The sequence below is a fragment of the Ursus americanus genome, chromosome 10 (genome assembly GCF_024610735.1).
Source record: "Ursus americanus isolate L20-20 chromosome 10, mUrsAme1.1.p, whole genome shotgun sequence".
NCBI classification, from domain to species: Eukaryota; Metazoa; Chordata; class Mammalia; order Carnivora; family Ursidae; genus Ursus; species Ursus americanus.
In genome coordinates this window covers 33,608,578-33,624,443 of record NC_142136.1, presented here as the reverse complement: position 1 = coordinate 33,624,443, position 15,866 = coordinate 33,608,578, and the positions used below count along the sequence as shown (strand labels likewise).

The 15,866-nt window shown below is 39.7% G+C and overlaps 1 long non-coding RNA gene across 1 annotated transcript; it reads right to left on the bottom strand.

Annotated features, from left to right (window-relative positions):
- Positions 1-430: 430 nt before the first annotated feature.
- On the bottom strand, positions 431-15,319 carry LOC148109347 (uncharacterized). Its single transcript, XR_015725857.1, has 3 exons — positions 15,196-15,319; positions 4,943-5,055; positions 431-1,439 (listed from the first exon to the last, which is right to left on the bottom strand). It is a non-coding gene; the product is annotated as an uncharacterized LOC148109347 (long non-coding RNA).
- Positions 15,320-15,866: the final 547 nt, after the last annotated feature.

Sequence of the window (15,866 nt, the reverse complement as noted above, 5' to 3'; positions counted from 1 at the left end):
CACTGTATCTTGCCACATTGTTAATGTCTTTGTAAAAACAGTTTTAAACCTCCCCCACTCCGTATTGCTTAAGGACAAATAAATGAATGAATAGGTAAATAAGTTTAAACAGCCACCTCAGATTTTTGTTACGTTCATTCTTCCTATAATTATTCTGAAATATCCATTTTCATCTTCTCATTTTAAAACTGTATGATTCCTTCCTGAAAGTAGGCATGGGTGTGATGATATTTTAAAATAGAGTGGTAAAGTAATAATAGCAATAATAGTGGGATGAAGAGTTATAAAGGAGGGACAAGGGCAAGGACTTTGGTTTTGTGAGTAGGCTGGGAGAATGAGGAGAGCACGTGGCTCTAGCTTGAGAGAAATTGCAAAAAAATACGAGGACACACAAAGCATGACTAATTTTTATTGATGAGACTTTCTCCAGTTCTCCCTTCCTCCTGATTTTCTCTGTTTTAGTTTTTTTTTCCCCCAGATACAATTGCTTTGTTGAAATCTCTACATTTGCTACTCCATTTCTTCTTTCTTTAACACCCTTCTAAGTACTAAAAATACTCTCCACTATGGACACACTCAGGTCTAAATTGAGAAAACGTAGGTAATGCTATAAAATTCCATAGTAGCCGCATAGCCAAACTTCATAGCTACGCTTCAATTCTCCTTTGAAGTATGTGCCTTGGAACAACGTTGACCATAGATGGCCTCCCCAAGCCAAACTCATTTTACTGTTGAGAAACTATTCTCATAATCACATGTGGAGAAGTGAATGTAGGCAGAAAGCTCATAGCACCTGAACATAAAGTGGACATATTTTAGCATGAGCCCATGCAAATTAATAAGATGAATATCATAATAATTAATGAGAACCTATGAAGACGATGTGGGGGAGGGAAAATACAGCTGTAAGGATGTGTGAGGACAATCAATGAGGCGATTTGGTAGGGCTAAGTATTGCAGAGATTGCATGTGTCGCTAATGTACGGCTTCCTTCAGAAATACCATAGTGGCTCTTCCTTTGGCACTGTGGATGGTGCCATCTGTATCAGTGGTTCTCAACATGGAGTGAGGGGGGCGGGAGGAGCAGTCATTCTGCTCCTCAGGGGACGTTTGATAACGTCTGGAGACTTCTTTGGTTGTCACGGCTTGAGGGAAGGGGTCCTCGTGGCATCTAGGGGGTAGAGGCCGGGGAGGCGACTAAGCGTCCTGTGTGGCACAGGACAGCCCCCACAGCAAAGAATGATCAGGTCCAAAATGTCAATAGTGCTGAGGTCGAGAAAGCCTGCTATGCATTCCCCCTGTGCTGTTCTGCTTCTGCACTCGGTCGTTTAGCATTTTATCGTGCATCCCATTCTGTCCCGGCTACCTGGCTCAGTGGAGGGCACAGTGTTGTAGAAAACGCAGTCTGCCTCCTCTCAGCGTTCACAGTGTAATCCAGCCTACCATACACAAACAGAAGTGATAAGGACAATTAGGGTGATTTTTTTTTTTAATTGCTATATGAATACAGAAAGAAGGAGCGATCATTCATTTCTCACTTGGCAGAGGTAAGGGAAATCTTCAGGCACAAGTGGACATTTGAGTAAGATTTTGAAGGTTGAGGAGACGTGGCCATATCACATGAGTATATGACTACACAATAAAATGCTTCCTCTCAGAAACATAAACAACATTTAAAGTACCAAGTTGCTTTCATTTATATTACAATGAGAAAAGGACACATGAACAAAATCTCTCTTCCTATTACCTCTTTCTGTTCTTTGGGAGAAAATATACATGGAGATGTCCTACGTTATCCATTATGCTGCCTTGGAATTCTCTAGTATCCGTTGGCCCCAGGGACCTCACGGATGACCTCGAACTACATTCAGGAGTATTTGAAATCCACCTGACCAAAATGTGATTTTTGCACTTCTGTGTTCAATCAGATCAGCCGGGGAATGCATCCCTACTTTTCAATCAGCCGCAGCCGTTCCATTGAGAGAACAAAGTCTACACACAGGTGGCCTGGTTTATGCACAAATTTCTTGTACATTTGATCTTTATGAAAATACCAAGAGTATATTTTAATTTTTATTTAGGGGAAATGAAGAACTTACCTGTTTATTTGCATTGGCATTATGTTTAAGGAGACATGATTAAGAAATTCTAGGCTCCTCCCTAGACAAAAATAGCATGTGTATACTTTGGAAACAGTAAGATTCAAATGCAAGAACAAGCCAGAGGTCAATCACACGGAGACTCATCCAAGAGAGCGCCCTAAATTAAAGATCTGTGGGGCAGTGAATCCAAAAGAGTCTTCTTTTGCTGGAGATCTTTTAATCATTCTAGAATCCAAGCCGTCTTTCTGAAAGTATATATTCAGATATCTCAGAAGCAATTGAAAACATAATAAAGCATATTCTCCCATTGATGCGAGGTACTCAAGATCTCCTTCTCTAATCATAGCATTTATGTGTTTTATAAATATGGACAGGCGTTATGAGCTATAACTCAAATATACATTTGTAAAAAAGAAAAGGTTAAACTGTACATATTTAATAACGTCTTACGAGATTGCATGCGTTTCTTGTTTTATGAACCGCATTGTTCAATATCTTACAAGCTGCACTTTAATCCCAATAAAAAAATTTTTTTAAGTGGAAATGACATTAGGACTGGAAGGGGCACAGCAGACCCGGCTCCTCCGCGCTGGTGCGTCAGCTCTGCAACCTGCCGATACAGATCTGCATTCGAGTGTCACAACCGGGGTCACAACCAATGCTTGGTCTGCTACCTCCGAAAAATAATAACTCTTCCCGCTGCCCGGCCAGATAAATATCCGATTAAAGCAGGGTCTAAATGAATCTGCAGAGGCTTGGTCCGCACCGAGAGGTGGAAGCGTTATAGCTCCAGGTTGCCAGGGAGCTTTCGGGAAGCCCCGGCAAATGAATGTAGGCCACACGGAAAGGAAGCCCGGACGGGCAAAGTGATGGAGTTTCAAACTGTCTAACTTTTCAGTTGTGCGTTTTTTATATGTTAAATATGGTTCAGAAGATTAAAGTCTTCATTTTAGGCAAAGAAAGGAAATAATGTTTCCTGTCCCATTTGCCAAGCTAAGTGAACAACTGTTCCTGCACAATTAGAATTGTTAATTGATTTGAAAACATAGGGCTTTGAAGGTGGAAAACCGCTGACATTATTTCAATGGGGAAATACACTCCTGAGAGGGAGCACTGCAGTACAATTTCTCTCCTTGTTTTGTTGAATATACATCTATAAAAACACTGTGAATCATGCAGTAAAAACTGCTGTGCTGATATCATAAATCTCTGATAATAAAAATTTCATTGTTGAAACAATAAAATAGACTTTTATTATAACACAGAGTATCCACCTAAACATTGTCCTTTTAGCTTCTTCGAGTTAAATGTATGCACAGTTTTACAGTCTATAAACAGATCTGGAATAAAAGTTAATAAATGTCAAAATTTGCATTTCAAAAAATTCTTGCTGCATTTTAGGGAAGATCAATCTATGAACCTTTCAACATTATGTCAAATGAAATGCTAATTGTACCTTTAGGAATTTCAGAGACAGTGACAAGAAACTAAATGCTCTGTTCCTTTGCATCAGCAAGTCGAGGATAATTGTATATCTACTCTTGTGAACTTCTAAGAAAAAAAAAGAAAAAAAAACTAAGAAAAAAGGGTTTTCTATTCTTTAACTCAGGAGGGTAAACTCTTTCAGCCACCCTCCATCAATCTACCTTCAAATAAAGTGTGTTAACATGTTGACAGTGGACAAATCACACAGTGCTGCATTTATTCATTTTATAATAGGTTTGTCAAATGAGCTTCAGTTAAAGAGATTTAGGAGTAAGAAAAATTTTCAGCCAGAAATAACCGACTTATTCCATTCAAAGTGATGTAAGGTTTGAAGGGGGTACTTCTTAAAAGCCTAATCTTTATTAAAACGCACAATTTTTGAAGCCTAAGTCACAAAAATAAATATCAGGAGCCCAAAAAGTGCTTTTATTTTCCCTACCCTTAAGATAAAGAACTAATACATCCCTTCCCTATTCTGTAATAAATCGTAGCACTGAATCTCTAAGAGATACAAATTATCCTCTATACTGTCTGCCGAGTGTGAGTATAGATTGAGCCAATGAGCGATGTGATCGAGAAAATAGCACTTAGTGTAAGGTTTGTGCCATTTTTTTGAACATTATCCTATTTGTGGCACTGCCTTCATTTCGGAGGCAGGCTGCTAAAATATTTGGTACACCTGCAGAGCAGTGAAAAACGACGGTCCGTGCAACTGGAGAGCCGCTCAGGTTGTTAACCTGCCGCGTCTGGTCACCTATCACCACTTTAAAAGTAAAATAGGCATTTTCACCTTCTTCAAATACCATTATAGATAGTGGCGAGTCAGAAGCCAAGACTGTTCGCCTCCACATTTCTGGATCTCTACATTGTCTATTGCTATGTATTAGGAATAGGAAGCAGAAGCACTTCGAACATGTAAAAGACTTCATTTACAAAGTATATTACACAGGGCCATTTCCAGGCTCTTACTGGACAGCCGATTTGTAATCCTGCTGCTCGTAGGAAAGAAAAACACCCGGGCCTTCTCACACCACAGTCACGAGGTGGTTTAACAAATTCTGTGTTTTAAAAAAATCCAGGCGGAAATAATACATATTTTTTGCTCTACTAGGTGACACCACTTTATCTTATGCAAACTCTAAGTTGCCCCCAAACATTATATTTTCTGTCTCAATTTACCCCACCGATTTTTTGCTTAATTCATGAATATATTGCATCTCTAATCCTGTTAATCCTGAATAAAAATGGGAATTCTCTGCAAGCCAAGAACGCTAAAAATATATTTAATGAAAATCTGTAAAGGCATTAGCAGAGACATTAATAAATATTGTCACAAAACAGCAGCTTCAACTTACTTCAGACGTCGATAATTTCTATGTGGTGAGCACCTCTCTGGGATGACCCATTATGAGCATCCTTTTGCACACGTGACTTGCATGACTGGATCCGGATTCTGTCTCATTCCTGGCTATGAAAGAGCACACCTTCAGCAGTAATGAAACAGCAGGGGATAAAGGAGTATACGTCTGTTTGAAAAGAAAAAGTTTACTCTACAAGAGTGGTTCTCAGGCATATATATATATATATATATATATATTACCAAAAGTTGGTCCGGATATAAGAAAACAGTAATATTTTATAGGCCACGATGTTTCACAGAAATTTCCCAACCCTCTCTAATATGTACAATTCCCCAAATAAATGCAGAGCTAGCTGCTATTCTGAGAACCCTTCGAGCAAATTTCTCTAGACAAGCTTTGTTATTAATCATCCTAATTTTGCTCATGTTGTGTTACATTGGGGAAAAATCGTTGTACAATGGGCAAGTACACTCCTAAACAAAATGCTCATCTTTTTCTTAAGAGTCAAAACGGAAGGCTAATAAAGACCATTTAAAATAAAAGGGCCCATTACTCCTCAGTTTTATATGAGCTTACATGCTTTCATTGTGCAGAGTGTGTTATTAATTTCACATGCCAGATTCATAGGTTTCTGCAATATCAGGTTTGATGTATTCATTATCGGCACTCAGTACATTAATTCACGCTGAAGTCCGGTAAATCAAAATTATACCATCTGGCTTCCTGTTCTTAATGATGAATTTGATGTAGGGGTGATTAAGATTGTTAGGCTTTTGAATTTTAATGTAAAAATTAGGGGATTAAAAAGGCATTTAGAAATGACCAATAGTTAGAATAAACTTACTGACAGGATCTAATTTGTGTACTTGCTAGTAAAGCTCCATTTTAATTAGCAGCCACAGTCTTTCAGCACAAGCTCAAAGAGACAGAAGTTTAGTGATTAAGAAGATGAAGCTGTTAAATTGATAAATTGACCTTGAAATACTTGTAACTGTGGGGGACGGCCCAGTAACTCAAATTGTTAGTGTGTTGTATTGCCACGTAGGGAACTGAGTCCGAGAGTGACCCCAGACACGAAATGTTGCTGTTTCTTTCTTCTTTCTTCTTTTAGGGGGGTTGCTTCGCCATCTCTGTCTTGGGGCTGGGGGGCCGAGGAGCAGATACGATAGATAAACAGATACGAAAGCCTGCCGCTCTGTGGGTTGGCCGTGTCACAGTGGGCAGGTGAAGATCCCATGACTGTTTCAGAACTCCTTGACAGGTGGCATTTGAATACAATGTCTAAACTCGAAAGCATGGTATGTATAGGTCTTCTTGGTTTCCTGAAACAACAATGCTGTGCCCATACAGTGAGATCCCCGAGCAGTGGACGCACTCAGGAAATCTGGAGCAAGCCACCAATACTCTCCCTTCGGCACCATATTGAAGAAAAAACAAAACAAAACATGGAAATGGAGTAATTCTAAATATCTGCAACCCAGAGCATGTATATAACACACAGTCCTTGCACTCAAACTTGACATGAGACTTCTTTTAATTGAAAGACCAATCTGACATGGATGTTCCTTTGACAGTTAAAATTACCTCTGATTTGAACAAAAGCATTTGAAATGTTACACCGAACTCATTACGCCTTTTCTGCATAAAGAAGTTTAATAGTTAAAACAAGTTAAGAAAGAATAGATTCTTAATGTAAAATATTATTAGAATAATCTAAAGAAACATCCTCATTTTTTTTCTAAGAAAGCTAAAAGTGCAAGAAACCATACAATGGAAAAGTACGGTTGAAAATAACATTATTTCCGGAGAAGAAAAAAAAAAAGTACTACCTTGTGCGGTCTCATAAAATGTGATGCTTTAGTTCCTATGAAATTAATAAATGTGGTCACTAATGCACTAAAATAAAATACAGTCAGAATGACTTACATCAGAAAACAAGTACATCTGTATATATCAACAATCTGAAGGATTCCGATTCCTGGCAAGTCAAGGAATATTTTAAATCTTATATTTTAGAGGAAATCGAATCTTGACTAACCACTGCAATTTATGTCATTTTAAATAAGATATATTTGAATAAGTATATTTTTCATGCCCTAAAAAGACTGATGTCTTCTTTTATAAGCTCATCCTGTGACACACTTGAATAGGTAGGTATATTGATTTTTTTTTCTTTTTCTGATGGCAATGAAGTGTAAATGGAAAATATCAGACTTGGCAATCACTTAAACCATGTGAAAATTTCAGAGTGAAGGCTATTAGAGTCACTTTGTGATCTCCCCAGATGACCAGAGTGGGGGGAGGAAAAAAAAACATTTCTACATTTCTTCAGATCCTTTGTGTGACAGCTAAGGAGAATAACATTCTTTCTAATACGCCAGTTTTCGTCTCTAGTTGAGAATAACCTCAGTGCTTTCTTATGTCACTGGCTGCGAGAAGATGAAAGACCCAGCCTTGTGTAAATGGCTTTGTCTAACCATCAGTCTTTAGCTCTGCATGGCAGCTGTACTATTGACATTAGCTTGTGCACTGGGTGAAATTGAAGTGAGTTAAATGTGACCTTGGCTTAGTTGTTGAAGTAGAAATGAACTCTACTGGGAGTGAAAAAAAATAAGACCAGTTTCTCTAACTTCATTTTTTCTTTAATGAGTTTAACAGCACTCTTAGGATTTGATACATTTTATAAAACGCTTTTATTTCCTTTTCTATTATACACTGTGTAATCAGCATTTAGTAAGGTTAGCTTGCCCTTTTGTTATGAAATTCTGGTTTCAGGTATTTATATGCCACATTCTAAAAAAATGGCACATTTATTTTCCCTCTCCCCCCCACCCCGCTTATCGATCACAACCCTTAGAAATGGACGGAAGGTTTTCGTGCATACATGGTCATCGACTTGAATAATGAATACCAGGCCACTAAAAGAGTGTAAATGCCCAGTGTTCCTGATGACATTGCATTGTCCGCTGGGTTACATGTGCATCCACCAGACCCCCTGCTGGTAAATCAGGAGCAGTGAACACGTGAGACTGCAGGTAGACAGAATATGCTAGAACATGTGTAAGGCTGCAGCTCCTTTGTTTTCAGATGCAATGTAAGATAGTGTTTGTATCAAAAGAACATAGAGTTGATGATACCTTTTTTAGGTGGAGACTATTCAGAAAGTCCTTGAAGTTTCATTTCTGTTTCGAACATTCCTAACTCATGTAACACGTACACGTTAATTGCATGTTTTAGGTACATATGTGTTCCTGTGTGTACATATGTGTGTGTAGGTGAGTGTGATGAATGGACATATATGTTATTTTAGCTCATAATAATGGTACATGAGCCACAAATCAAACACTTCAAGTTCGGCTTCTGTCATCAAATTCCTCACGAAGAAGCTCATGGTGGGAATATTTTAATTAGTCTGATCCAACTTGAGCAAACACAATCTGAACTCCTTATGCTGTGCAGTTCACATTTCACCAAAAATGCTTTTCCGCTACAACGCTATAGCGGCATCACCGTTGGGTGTTAATGGAGCCTGCACTTTTGGCTTCCTTATTTAGTCGTCTTTATACCAGTTTAATGCTCTAGTTTTCTTTCCCTTAATTGTTTTGGGTGGAATAATTGCTCCTTCAAAATATCCACATTCTAATCCTCAGAATATGATACCGTATATAGCAAAAGGACTTTGCAAGTGTAGTCAAGATAAGGATCTTGAGATGTGGAAATTATCCTGGATTATCTGCGGTGGCCCAATGTAATCATAAAGTTACTTATTGGAGAGAGACAGGAGGTCAGGGTCAGAGACTGGGATGTGACAACAGAAGCGGAGGTCAGAGTGAAGCAATGCACTGAGCCAAGGAGTGCGTGCACGTTCTAGAACCGGAAAAAGATCAAAAAGGACCTGGATGCTCACCTTGGGTTTCCAGAAGAAATGCAGCCCCGTTAAAAAAATTTTAGACTTCTGACCTCCAGAATCAGTAAGAGAATACATCTGGGTTGTTTTAAACCAGTAAGTTCGTGGTAATTTGTTACAACACCATTAGGAAACGGATATATGGATGCATGCACATTTCAGTTTCTGCATACCATTATATGCACTATGGTATCGTTATCAATTACTGACGCAGTTTCTTCATCACTTCTGTTTTCTCATCTTTTAACTTTTGTGCTCAAGCAAGTAAGTATAAAATGGCTGCTTATCATGTTCAGGGAGGGTTCGACAATATTATGGATTTCAAAAAAGAATCACAGCAGTCTTTAGAAATAGATGACACATGGGGACGTGTGCAGGGAACTCTGCATGGATTTAACCATGAAAAGAAAATGTTGTGACCACCCGCAGAAGTCAACATGGCACAAAGGGAGAAGTGGAAAAGGTCTTCACTTGGATCAAGTGTTGTCAGAAGATGCCATGATGGACAGCTGGCCAGATGCCTGTCCTTCCAGAGTGGAGGGTCAGAATCGGTTATAGTGAGGCATTTTAGGCAAATCAGAAGGAGCATGGAACCAGGATCCTTATGATTGACCCCAGCCTAAAGGCTGCTGACTCATGCAAGGGTCACCCAGGGCCGAAAAAAAATTGTAAGCACGGATTTCAAGGCTGGAACTGGAGAGAACCTCTGTGCTTAGCAGGTATTTGCCTAGAGAGTATATTATGAACTTGGAGATAAAACCGACGGATCAGGAGTTCTGCCCTTTGGACTGTGTGTATCTTTGGCATGTCTATAATCCACCACTGAGGCTAAATTGGCTGTGCTCTTCCTCACCACCCCTACTGAGGCGTGCAGGCTCAGCGAGGTGCCTTGGCAGAACAGGCTGAGCAAGAACTTGGGATTTTTAACACGGACGCACCACACCGGCACTCCAACACTGCCCCTCTGTGGGTGTACGTGCTTGAATACATAGTCCCCTACCCTCTCTGGACCCTATTTTCTCTCCCACGAATGAACTTGATCATGCCTACTTCCTAAGATTCTTACGGGGGTTAAAAGAGACAAGGTAAGAAAAGTGTCTAACAGAGCCTGGCATGTAGGAGATGCTCAGAAAGTCTATTTTTCTCACGTCTTCTAGGTCTCGGTTAAAGGTGAAGGGGGATGAGCATTCTGAATTATCTGTGTGGCCTGAGGTTGGCTGTTCTTCCACACGTACCTTATCTTGGATTTCTCCTCAGCTTCCCACAGTCTTTAGTCATCCCGCTTCCTCCTTCACCATCATCTCTATTTATCAGGCATTCTGAAGACTACTGAACATACTGCCCAGTTCTTTTCTGGAATTACGAGCACAGAACCATATTTACAACATTCTTAATTACTCTCCTCCAGTCCCATTTATGGAAGGGAGAAAAGAGATCGTATTTATTTGATGTTGCTTCATGCCGGATACCATGCCATGTATTTTCACACACGCTAGAATATTGTATGCATATGCTATATATGGAATCAATCCATCTTAAGTAAAAAAGATATATGCATATGTATATGGCATTTAAACTGGTAGAGAAGTAAATTATTCTCCTGTGTGACCAGACCACATACTGTTTTTGATAGTTTCATAGAACCTTATTAGTTACTCTCTAGGTAGAAAAGTTAAATAAATAAATAAATAAATAAATAAATAAATAAATAAATACCCATGAACTCCTTTCTGAAAATTAATTAGAATAAGTTGATCGTAAAATGGTTTTAGGAAGGGAATACATTACTGGAGTGCCAAGATATCAAAGACATGATTTTAAAATGAAACTACATATAACTCGTGTAGTCATTTCAACACTCAGTTGACATAATTTGGACACTCATTTATCATGCAGATGATAGAATGAAAAATTTTCAGCTGCTGTGTGTATATGTGTGTGTGTATATATATATATATATATACACACACACATATACACACACACACATATGTATACACACACACACATATATTTGTGCAAAGGATTACCATAATGATTTTTTAACCATCCAGGGTGAACCCCACTCCTAGAGAGCATATGTATGGGTATGGAGGCAGTATCAAAATAACTCAAAGACTTTTCAAATTGTACCCCCTCCCATTTGGATTTCGATTAATTCTTTCAGGAGGAGAAATGTCTGCTCTTGGGGCTCCTGGGTGGCTCAGTCAGTTAAGTGTCTGCCTTTGACTCAGGTCATGTTCCCAGGGTCTTGGGATCGAGCCCCACATTGGGCTCCCTACTCGGTGTGGAGTCTGCTTCTCCCTCTCCCTCTGCCACTTACCCTGCTTGTGCTCTCTCTCAAATAAATAAAATTTTTAAAAGAAAGAAAAGAAAAGAAAGAAAAGAAAAGAAAAGAAAAAGGAAAAAGAAAGAAAAGAAAAGAAAAGAAAAGAAAAGAAAAGAAAAGAAAAGAAAAGAAAAAAGAAAAAAGAAATGTCTGCTCTCTCTCATTGAGGAGCACACCAGGAATGTCCAGAAAGAGGTATGTTTCAAATTATATCCCATCCCAACAGAAATGGTAAAACGCCCTCTTGGAGTTGCCTGCCCTCCCAGTGTTGAGAATAATTCCTGGAAGATGAGTCACTACTCCCGATGAAGTATGTTGGCATCTTCCTGATGTGCTAGTAGAGAAAGCTGGCTGGGAACCACTGTGGTAGCCAAGCATTCTTAAATTCTTAAAATTGCCCACAAAATCATTATGAGCTGGGGGAGAAATGTGTTCCTGTAACATACACGTGGTAATAGGTAACATAACAGTCCCATTACAGACACATCTATTACAAATATATAAGTGCAAATTTTTAAGCATCAAGTAGAGATTAAACACACACACACACACGCACACACACACACGCACACACACACAGAAACACACACTGGATTATAAACAGAGATAAAAAATTCGATGACATCAGGAACCACGGTGGCTACTTTCACGTATACCATCTAACTTCACTTCTTTGAGTCTTACTTTCCCCTGGCAAGCTAGTATCACCCTCATATTTTAGATAAAAAGAATGATTGACTTGCCTAGTTCATATAGTTATAAGGTTGGAGAGAGAAGAAATTGGTTCTAGGATTGTGATTCCTCATGCTGTGTTTAAGAAGTTCTGTGGAAAGCCTCAAAGAGAAATTGGGAGTGGATAGAGTGCTGGGGAACAGGCCCAGGCAGGGGCGGGGGGATCCCAGCTTCGAACAAAGCAAGATAGCCCAAGAGAAAGAAGAGCAACCACATGTGGACATCTGTGTAAATCTAGCAAAGAGTGAGTGAAGCAGGAAATCGACAGAGCTGGGGAAAAGACAAACTAGAACACATGAGGCATGCTGAAGTTAGCATCAGGAACATGCTCTGGTTCTGGAGTGGACCGCTGGGTTTAAATCCAACCTTATGGCATCCATGGCCAACTCATGCTCTCCAGGTCTTCCTTCCTTGAGTACCAAACAAGGATAATAAGATGCTCATATCAGAGAACAGAGGACTTTAATGCAGTATCTGGCACACACTAAGCACTTAATAAATAGTATTCCTGTGGCTGTTAAGTCAGCAAGGAACAGGAGCAGACCACTCTGTCCCTCATGCACAGACAGACCTCCAAGCCCTTGAGTAAGGCTGAGTGGGAAGACTTTTGGTACAAGGTCTAAGAAAAAGACAAAGATTCAGTCACTTAACCTGGGTACAATGAGATTGAACTGATGTTGAGTCACCAGAACAACTAAACTGGGGCTTCCTTCCTGCAAAGATGAGTGGTCCCAGGACCTATGGGTGAACGTGACCTGTTTAGAGGGTCAAGTGGTCCCGAACGTGGGCTGCAGCATCACAGGGCTAGAAAGGGGTCCGTTAGGTTGCTGAAAGTATAAAACGCTGGGCTATTTCTCTCAGAAGATTTTGGAAAATAACCTAACTGAAAGTCTTACTCACCCATAACTTTAACCAAATCTCAGTACTTGTTAGTGTCAGAGAAATACTGTTGTGTTTCTTGCCCTGGGTCATAGCTTCCAAATACATAAAAACCGGTACTTCTAGAAAAAACAACCCTTCCGTCACACCTAGGTGAGTCATCCTACTGTCTGGGTGGCCGTGGTTATCGTTTGGCAAAGGTCCTGTCACCTGGGGGTCTGAACTGAATGGAAGCTCTTCCTGGAATGTGGAGGGTTTCCCGAGGAGGAGGCCAAAGGGCTCCCCAGACGTGCAGGCACCAGGTCATTAACCACAGTGTCCTCCTGGCACACTTGTCACACTTCTTCCAATGTCCTTGTAGTTTTCCTTAGTTATTGTCACGTTCTAATGCACGCTATACTTTATGCTGTTGCGGGTCTTCGGCCTTCTCCCGCTGGAATGTAAGCACCCCACGGACAGGGATCGTTGCTGTCCCATCCACGCATGAGGTTGTCCAGCTCTGCGGCAGAATACCTGAACGCAAGAGGCTTCCGCCAAGCTGTGTGGCCGGGCTCACTGACCAAACGGTTTCACATCACGACCTCCTCCGTGTGAGTGATATCTGCCCAGGGGGTTAGCTCTAACTCTAGGGCCCTCTCTGAGTCTGACCTCATTTAAAAATTTTTTTTTTCATTTTTGAATTAATTTCAGACTTATAAAAACTTTGCAAAAGTGGTACAAAGAATTACTGCATATCCTTCACCCATATTGCCTAAATGTGAACATTTACCATGCATGCCTTGTCATTCTCTCTCTCTTTCTCATGTACACACACACACAGACACATGTCCACACACATACACATGTGTTAGTTTTAACAACACCTTGGAGTAAACTGAAGACATTAAGCCTCTTTACCCCTAAGCATTCCACTGTATACTTCCTAAAATAAAGACTATAACCATGGTAGAATTATCAAAATCATAAAATTAATAATGATACAAAGTGATTTCTAAGATACCAACATTATTCAAATTTCATCAATTATCCTACTAACGACCTATGTAGCATTGGATTTTTTATTTCTCAGACCTGGGATCCAATCCAAGATCCTATAATACATATAATTGTCTCATGTCTCCTTAGTCTCCCTTGATCTGGAATTATCTGTCAGTGATTCTTTATTGTTCTTGAAGCATGCAGTTATTTTGTAGTGTCCCTCAGTTTGGGTTTGTCGGATGTATATCCCTGATTGGACTCAGGCTATGCATTTTTAGTAAGAATATCTTAAAAGCAAACTTTCGTCTCACTCAGTGCATCTGTCAGATGCTTTTGGTTCCTACTTGTGGTACTAACTTTGATTACTTGGTTAAGGTGGAACCCACCAGATTTCACCACTACAATGTTCTTATTTGTCCCTTTATAATGAGTAAGTACCTTGAGGGGAGATCATATGAGACTCTCTAAATATCCTCTTTCTCATAACATTCTCAGGTTCAGTTTTTGGAAGGTTCTATGCATGCGGCCCCTCTGTGAAAGTTTTGGCCGAAAGCTGGTTTCTGGATATCTGGACTTAGTGGTCTAAGAACTCACCACTTACATAAAGCTGTTTAACTTGCCTTCTCACCTCACCCACCTTCATGATATGGGTGAAAACACTGGAGTACATCTTAGAATAGAGTGACTTGCGCAAAGGTAGAGAATTTCAAGAATATCATTCATTAAAAAAGGAACATCATTCATGATACCAGATAATTGGGTCTCACAGAAGCAAATAATTTTGTTTGGACAAAAATATTGCTTTTATTCCTGAGTAAATATTAAATAAAATTCTGAATTTGAATAATTAGTTTGGAGACAAAGTTGTAGAAGGGAGATGAGTCAATTAAAAAAAAGATTTTTTTTTTTTTTACTTCTTCTCTTGAAAGATTTATTTTTTAGTAATCTCTACACCTAACGTAGGGCTCGAGCTCACAACCCTGAGATCATGAGTGGCTGAGCCAGGCAGGCACCCCTCAATCAAAAAAGTTTTAAGGTACATTCCCAAACATTCCTTTCTCTTACTGTTGCCCTGATAGAGCAACCTAAGAAGAAAACTGTCATTTGCATAACTGTTTGGACACAAGGGAAAAACACAGGTGCATGGGCTGTTTGATGGGAAATCATTTACCAGTCAAATACTGAGAGATATGGGGAAATCATGGGTGAAAGTAAAAATCTAGAGTTCTCATAGGAGAACACTATATGTATATAAAGGAATAACATTTTATATAAGTAAAATTTATATTCAAATTGCCCATGATTAGTCAAACACTGAGCTAAATCAGACAAAAATTAGTTTGTGGTTTATTGATTGAATTCTCTCCCTCCAGTTCTCTGCATAATTGCCTTCTGGCATACCATCCTGGCTCTGAAACTTACCAGAAGTAGACAAGTTATTTCTCTATGCCTTGGTTTCCTCAAATGGAGGTGTTATTAACAGTATCCCCATAACGAAGTCGGAGCGAGGAATGAATGAGTTCGTGTATATAACGTTCTTAGAACAGTGCCTAGAACAAATTATACAGGTTAGCCAGTATAATTATTAAGTTAGTGTGATAGGGGTCTTTAAGACTCCCCCCAAATTTGATCTCACTAGAAGCACTCCCAGGACTCAGCACAGAGTCAGAACTATGGCTATGATTTATTAAAGTTAAACGATGCAAAGCAAAATCAGCAAAGGGAAAAGGTACTTTGAGTAAAGCCCAGAAGAAACTAGACAGAAGCTTCCATGAATCCTCTTTCACCTGAGTGACAAAGTGCATACACAAGTCCCCCAGGTATGAGTTGTGACAAAATGAAGTGTTACCTGTCAGGGAAGCTAATTAGAAACTCAGTGCCCGGAGTTTGTACTGGGGACTGATCAGACAGGCAGGCTCAGTCTAGCATGTACCCAAACTCCAGACTCCCAGAAGGAAAGCAGGTTTCCAGCATAAAAAATACTGTTTGCACAAACTATTTAGGCAGAGTGAGAGCTGTCATCGGTTAAGGAGTTGGAAACCCTCCGCATCTCCGGGTTCTCTGATGCCAGCCAAGGAGCAGCCTTGCAAACA